The 7,487-nt window shown below is 39.7% G+C and overlaps 1 long non-coding RNA gene across 1 annotated transcript; it reads right to left on the bottom strand.

The window, feature by feature from the left end:
* Positions 1–3,361: 3,361 nt before the first annotated feature.
* On the bottom strand, positions 3,362–3,671 carry LOC128469789 (uncharacterized). Its single transcript, XR_008345991.1, has 2 exons — positions 3,632–3,671; positions 3,362–3,538 (listed from the first exon to the last, which is right to left on the bottom strand). It is a non-coding gene; the product is annotated as an uncharacterized LOC128469789 (long non-coding RNA).
* Between the last annotated feature and the right edge of the window lie 3,816 nt (positions 3,672–7,487).

The raw sequence follows: 7,487 nt of genomic DNA, 5'->3' as shown, positions 1-7,487 counted from the left end.
ATAAAAACCTTTCGGCTCATCTAGTCTGCCCGTTTTTTTTGTTTCTTTTTTATGTAAGACTCAGACCTTAATCAGATCTTGTTCTTGGCGTTATTGTGGTTGGCACAGGTTTACCAAGAATACCAACTTTTCACCTTGCTGCTGGTAAATGCTGTCATTTCAGAAAACTGGCAACAAAATATTTATTTATTTGAAACATATTTAACATTGGTAAACATATTTTAAGTATTTGGACATATTATATATTGGAAGGAAGACTTCATTCTGATTTCAAGTATGTTCTGTATAATATTCTGTACATGATGTTCACATTTGAGAGGCATAGTGAGGTCAAGGTAATTTTCATAGAAACATAATTCACAGCGCAGGGAGGGAAGGGGAAAATTAAATTACTTAAATTATGATATAAAATATTCACTTTTCTATTGTTGTTCTATAATGGTGAAATCTGATATACCATTTACTTTAATAAAGCCCAATGCCAGCCCATTCTAAAGTACATTGAGCAGGAGAGGACTGACATGGGGGCAGGGGGTAATTGCCCCTTGGTCTGCTTTGATTTGAAGATTTTGTGGTATCTTTCAGTGTTTTACTTGCAATTCCACATATGGCCACTGGGGTTTCTATCATAACAAGCACTGTGGGCCGAATTTATACCCTGACTACATCGTTACAAGTGCCTTTATGGATGATCTGTGATTGCTGCACAGCCCCATATAGTCTTACCTTAGTCTATATAAAATATATAAGTAATTGTTTTCAAAAAACATTATGTTGTTGGCTTACATATTGAAAAGATACCCCAGCCATCATATGCACTTTAATACATGGTCCCTTAAAATTTACGTGGAGTCCTGAAATTAGAAAAAAAGTTTAAGCCCACAATTTATATAAATAAAAAAATATTTTAATAGACATTAGAAAATATGACCCATTGCATTCAGTTAATGTATATGATCAGCTTCTTTATCTGTACATAAGGATTCATAATAATCATACCTAAAATATGTAAACAAATTAATACTTGAGGGGATAATTATTTACATTTAAAAATTAACAATAAAAAGTAAATACTATGTACATCTGAAATAAATACCTAATATTTAGTCATCCTTAACCACGGGTTTCAGGTCAGCATTTTTTGGTTCTTTTTATTTTTGATATTTATTTTTGATAGTTATATTATAACTGTTCTGTTACTATATTCCCATGTTTGTAAACATATGCTTTCATGTTCAATGGTCTGTATTGAATTTATAGTTAGATAAATAAAAGTAAAAGGGATTTCATGATACCTTTTTGCCTGTACGTGAAATTGTTACTAATTATACCACACTTAAATCAAATTGGGGGCTATTCAACTTTGTCATTGATTGTATGATATGTTATTACATTCCACATATGTGGGATTGATTTCATAGATGAGGAGGGAAGCTGCAGCTTCTCCCTAATTTAAGTACAGTTTTTATTTTCTTTCATTGATCAAAGCAAGTGCAGGTACCTGCACTGGAGTATCCAACTAAAAATTTAAAACTGTAACTTTTTACGTGCGTGTTTTTGTTATTTGTCATAGTATACTTTCAAAACAATTTGTGTGGCAAAAAAGTGTAAGTAATATTGTATCAACAATATAAAAAAGAACATGTTGAACAGTATGCGTGGTAATGTAGTTGTCTGCTTGCATTATAGGGCAAAAATTAGCTCAGTAAATATTGCTCTAACCTTTTCCCATCAGCTGTGATTGTGACATTTGAACAGTGGCAGACAAAATATGACAATCACAGGGAGAGTCCTTCATGTATAAATTGATGCCTTTTAGAGTAATTGACTCAAATGCCAATTCTGAGCTTAAAAAAGATGGCCCCAAAATGTCACACATACAATAACTGACATTTCCACATACAGCAAAAAGCACTTAAGGCAGAACATAAAGTTGAATCATTTAGAGCAGATTTAGCTTCGACTTGAACAAAATACCATTTTCTAGCATGAAAGTGGAGGACTGTTTATACTTACACAGGGCAGTTTGCTAGGGGTTAGCAAGGACTGTATGGGTTTGGTATCGTTATCAGAATTTCTTTTTTCTTTGCTTTCATTTTCCATGAACAAATAATGGTAATTATTTATTTACAGCAGATATGGCATTTTCTTAAATATATGGTCTATTATAAATAGAGGGGTTTATTCAGAGCCGGCCTTAGGTGTTCTGGCGCCCTGTGCGGACTACTCCTCTGGCGCCCCCCCATCCTAAAAAAAAGAAAGGAATAAAAACTTGTAACAAAACCCCAATCACTATATACTACGCCAAACATTAATGTGGTGTAGGCCTACCACTTCATTGTCTGGCTTAGTAGTAGGGATGCACCGAAACAAATTCTGGACTGAAACCGAAAGTGCAGCATTTACCTGGCCAAAACCGAATATGACCCCCCACACCATAAAGAAATCTAACACTTTTATTTAAAGTAAGTAACACACCAAAATAGGACAAAACAATTAAATAACAATATTATATATATATATATATATGATTAACAGCAATCACATTCCTATCATGCCCAGGCATACCCAGATTCCAGGATGTACTCGCAGACTTGGCATGATAGGAGTATGATTGCCCTATCTACCCCTTCTCACTCCTTTCTGCCCTATCTACCCCTTCTCACTCCCTTCTCCCTATCTACCCCCTTTCCCCTGCCTCACTCCCTTCTCCCTATCTACCCCCTCCTAACTATCTACCCTTTCCCTCTTTGAAGTTCACTTACCTTTCAGGAGTCCTGCGGTGGGGGTGCAAGGCCTCTGCCTCCCAGCTCTGCCACTGTATGGAACAGTATAGAGTGATGGGAGTTATGATGTACTTTTAGAGCATAATTAGATCATGAAAAAGACATTGGAAATGGTACAGCATAACACCCATCACTCTCACACACTTACCAATCCACACATATACCAATCCACACACATACCAATCCACACACATACCAATCCACATGTATACCAATCCACATGTATACCAACCCACACGTATACCAATCCACACGTATACCAATCCACACGTATACCAATCCACACACATACCAATCCACACATATACCAATCCACACATATACAAATCCACACATATACCAATCCACACATATATACCAATCCACACACATATATACCAATCCACACATATATACCAATCCACACATATATACCAATCCACACATATATACCAATCCACACATACACCAATCCACACATATACTCATGCACACATATACCAATCCACACATACTAATCCACACACATACACCAATCCACTCTCACTCTCACTGAATGCTTTCCTACCTTTTCTCCTTACAGCTTCTTTTCCTCCTCTTCACTCCTCTTCTTCAGTTCTTCTGTCCTCTCTGTCTTCTTCCGGGTCAGAGGGCACGGACAGCGGTGGGCGCGGCTTCAGTGCTGTGCGCCGGGATCTGACAACAAACCCCGGCGCACAGCAGCTGTTGCCGCGCGGATCACAAGGGAGCGATATCGGAGGTCTTTAACAGACCTCCGGCTCCCTTGAGTGATTTTAAGCCGGGTTCAAGGGAGATCCTTGAACCGGCTTAAAATCACTCAAGGGAGCCGGAGGTCTGTTAAAGACCTCCGTTACCGCTCCCTTGCGAGCCTGCTCCTCCAGCGGCTCTCTGGAGGGGTGCCGTGTGCCCCCCTGATGAGCGGCACCCGGTGCGGACCGCCCCCCCCCCCCGCTAGGTACGCTACTGGCGGCAGCGGACCCCGCGGCGGCGGACCCCGCAGCGGCGCCCCCTGGAGTGTGGCGCCCTGTGCGGTCGCACAGGTCGCACACCCCAAAGACCGGCCCTGGGTTTATTCACTAAAGTGAAGTTTCAACTCTACCAATTAATTTTCCATTATGAAGGGTTGTCCCTGTTAAGTTTCTCTTGTGTGAAGGACTGAGCTGGCCCTGCACAGTGCATAGATGAACTGGTAACGTAATTTACCAGAAATCTCCCTGGTTAAACTCTAGTCATGTAAAGTCGTTAGTACGGACATTTAACTGATAGAACAGGGAGACCAGTGGGATCTGCAGGGTAAGTTGCAGCATTGGGGTTTTAAAAGTCTGTACGAGCGACCAACAGAGTCGCTCGCACAGACTTTTAAAACCCTAATGCAGGAACTTACCCTGCAGATCCCACTGGTCTCCCTGATCTATCAGTTAATAAATGATAGAACAGGGAGACCAATGGTATCTGCCGGACAAGTTACGGCACCAGGAGTTTAACAGTCTGTACGAGCGACCCTATTGGTCGCCAGCAGGGGGCTCGTCTGCCATCTACCATTGGCAGACGAGCCCCCTGCTGACGACCAAAAGAGTTGCTCATACTGACATTTAAACTCCTGGCGCCAGAGCTGCTGCGGTGCGCGTTAACCCCGTATTAACCCCTTAACTGAAAAAAACTAAGAAAAACCGAACACGAAGAATGTCCACGAATATCCGCCCGAAGAGAAGACAGGAACAGGCGAATATTCGCAGAATACGAAGATTTTTTTTTCCCGAAGACGAACACGAAGAGCCCCCTGGTGCCCAAGTCTAGTAATAAGCGCTATATTTGGGTCAACAAGGCCTATAGCGGAAAGAATACCATCCCCACTGTGAAGCATGGTGGTGGCTCTCTGGTGTTTTGGGGGCTATGAGCTCAAAAGACACAGGAAATCTTGTGAAAATTGATGGCACGATGAATGCTGCTTGTTATCAGAAAAGACTGGCAGGCAATTTGCTCTTGGACTTTCCAGCACGACAGTGACCCTAAGCATAAGACCAAGTTTTGATATCATTGAGCCATTCTGGGGAGATTTCAAACGTGCGAATAATGCAAGATGACCACAGACTTTGCATGACCAAATGCAGCAGCACATCAGGGAGGCTGTTCACCCAAGGGGACAATCTGCCCCTGGTTTTGCAGCATAGGGACTGTCACAGCCCCTGGACCTGCTGTCTTAGGTCAAGACCTAGTTAGACTACACCAGAATACATTTTTAGACACTTTCTTAGATGATCATGGATCGTATTCCTCTTATCATTTATTGAAATTGCATCCCTGAAACAAGCAATGGATTTTTTTTTCATTACCATGTCTTAACAATGATATCAGCCGTAACCCTTCTCAATCAGCGCACACCCATTCTCATTTGATATGTGTGCTGCAAATAAATATCTCAATCTGTGTTGTTTTGTGCATTTTAGGGGACACCCCTTAGTAAGAAGTACATAACAGAGCGATAGCATTCATGAGTTAATCTAAAACAAATGCAAGTATTACTTGTCCTCCATTCCATGGGATAAAGTTCAGCTCTGTGTTTTTCTTTCACATTGAGGTCAGGAGACTTGGATCTTTGGGCTCCCCCTCCATGAAGGGGTCTACCAACGTCTTGAAGGGCTTCTGGGCATCTGCTCCACTACTACTAACCCAGCTCTTTGAGAACTTGGCTGTACTGCAGTTTTTTCAGTAAATTCTCACACAAAATAAAACATACATCCAGGAATCCGAAATAGACCTCTATAGAGTTTGCCAAAGGTATACAAAATAATATCTCTGTTTTAAAACCTACAAATGTTACACATTTTATGACTATTTAGAATGTATCGATTTGATTAGGAAGACAATATACTTGTCAGACAGATTACTGGCAAAGTATTGTAGCATTTTTGTCTAAAATATAATGCTAGGTGTTGATACCACTAGTATCCACTAGAGGGCATCATTTGCTTTTGGAAAATTGCTCTAACGGAGGCTGAAAGCAAAGCTTCGGAATCACAACCATTTGTGTAAATGTATACTGTATATATATTATATTATATGATACCCAGTACCGTTTTAGGAAGAAAAAGTAATTTTGGCCATTAAAATAACATTTAATGGTTCAGCAATACAGTGTTGTTAATGTGTAAATGACTATTGTAGCTGAAACGGCTGATTTTTAATGGAAACGCTTCATAGGGCCTTTAGCAGTCCCATTGTGTTCGCTAATCCAAGTTTAAGTTTAAAAGGCTAATTGATCATCCAAAACCCCTTTTTCAGTTATGTTAGCACAGCTAGAAATGTCCTTGCTTTCCAACAGCTAAGAGATCCTAAATGTTTGAATGGTAGTGTATATATACAGTATATATCAAAATAATATAGTACACAAACTTTTTCCATTCCACTTAAAAACTTCGTATATGTGAAGCCTAAGCCTCTGTTAGAGTGCATGAAGTGTTCTGATGACCTACAGCATTTACAGTATATGGTAGGTAATAATATTAGAGACAGAGGAGAAATCCAACGTGTCATGCCACATTACACACAGTGATCCAGTGCTGGTCCTATGGACACCAAACTCTTGACACTAGGGTAAAAGGGGACACTTTGTTTTGTCCTGTTTGCCCTTGATGACAGCTATTTCTGATGCAGCATTGGTTGAGACTGATAAGAACTCCATGAAGTGTGCAAGGTTTCTTGTGCTTGGTAAAAATCTGTAATTGAAAAAGTAATTAATTTAGAGCTTATTAGTAAAGCTAAACGAGCATGAAGAAGGGCCAGAGATTAATTTGCAAGCAGGCTAGATACATAACAAATATCAGGGAAGGTTCTGATCCATTACAAGAATTAAGTGCATCTGGAGCTATATATACCAACCATGTCCCAAGTGCTTGAAAGATGTTCTCAAAATTAAGGATTTCTTAACATATTTTACTTATAAAATGATATTTCATTTAATTGCATTTTCCTACCCATTAGTGGCCTGTTTCAAGAAATGAAACCCAAATCCTTAAAAACCCAAATCAGAAAAGCCCAAGTAGAGAGAGGAAACATCGGATACAACATCCAGCATTAATGAGGAACTCCTACCACCCAGGCCAATAATTTTTTCATAAAGCATCAAATATATACGTAATCAATGTTTTACCTTAAACTCTGTTTTACACGAATACTCACCTACCCATGATCCTCTGGTCCTCTTCAATTCATGTGGCCAGGATTCCTCCTGGAGCTCAGAAAATTGCAGCAATGACATTGTATGCTGAAAATGTTGTTTGATGTCCCATACAGAGCCACATATTACAGAAAAGTCTACAAAATGCATCCTTATTTTTGGTAATAAGTGACTTCTACATGGGTCATCTTACATCATTGGAGAAGTGAACTGCTCGGTTTGGTCCAAAGTCCATGTGCTCATGGAGGAAATAGCAATGAAAAACAGCAGGTACCTTTTATAGAACACTGCCTCATCGATAAATAATTTATTAGCCAAATTAGGTAATACATTTTACTGTTTTCTTTATGGTTATTTATAAAGGTGAACGTGACCTTTCCTACAACATCAGCTGTTCACACAGGTGGTATTTGCTGTGGGTTCTGCTACAAACCTGCTTAAATAGGCCTTCTCCTATAAACCATGTCCCCATTTAACAGTAATATCCAATTTTTACCATAACCATCCATTTTTCCATGTACTTT

This window comes from Spea bombifrons, chromosome 12 (genome assembly GCF_027358695.1).
Source record: "Spea bombifrons isolate aSpeBom1 chromosome 12, aSpeBom1.2.pri, whole genome shotgun sequence".
NCBI classification, from domain to species: domain Eukaryota; kingdom Metazoa; phylum Chordata; class Amphibia; order Anura; family Pelobatidae; genus Spea; species Spea bombifrons.
The sequence above is the reverse complement of the archived record's forward strand: the minus strand, read 5'-3'. Positions and strand labels throughout refer to the sequence as shown.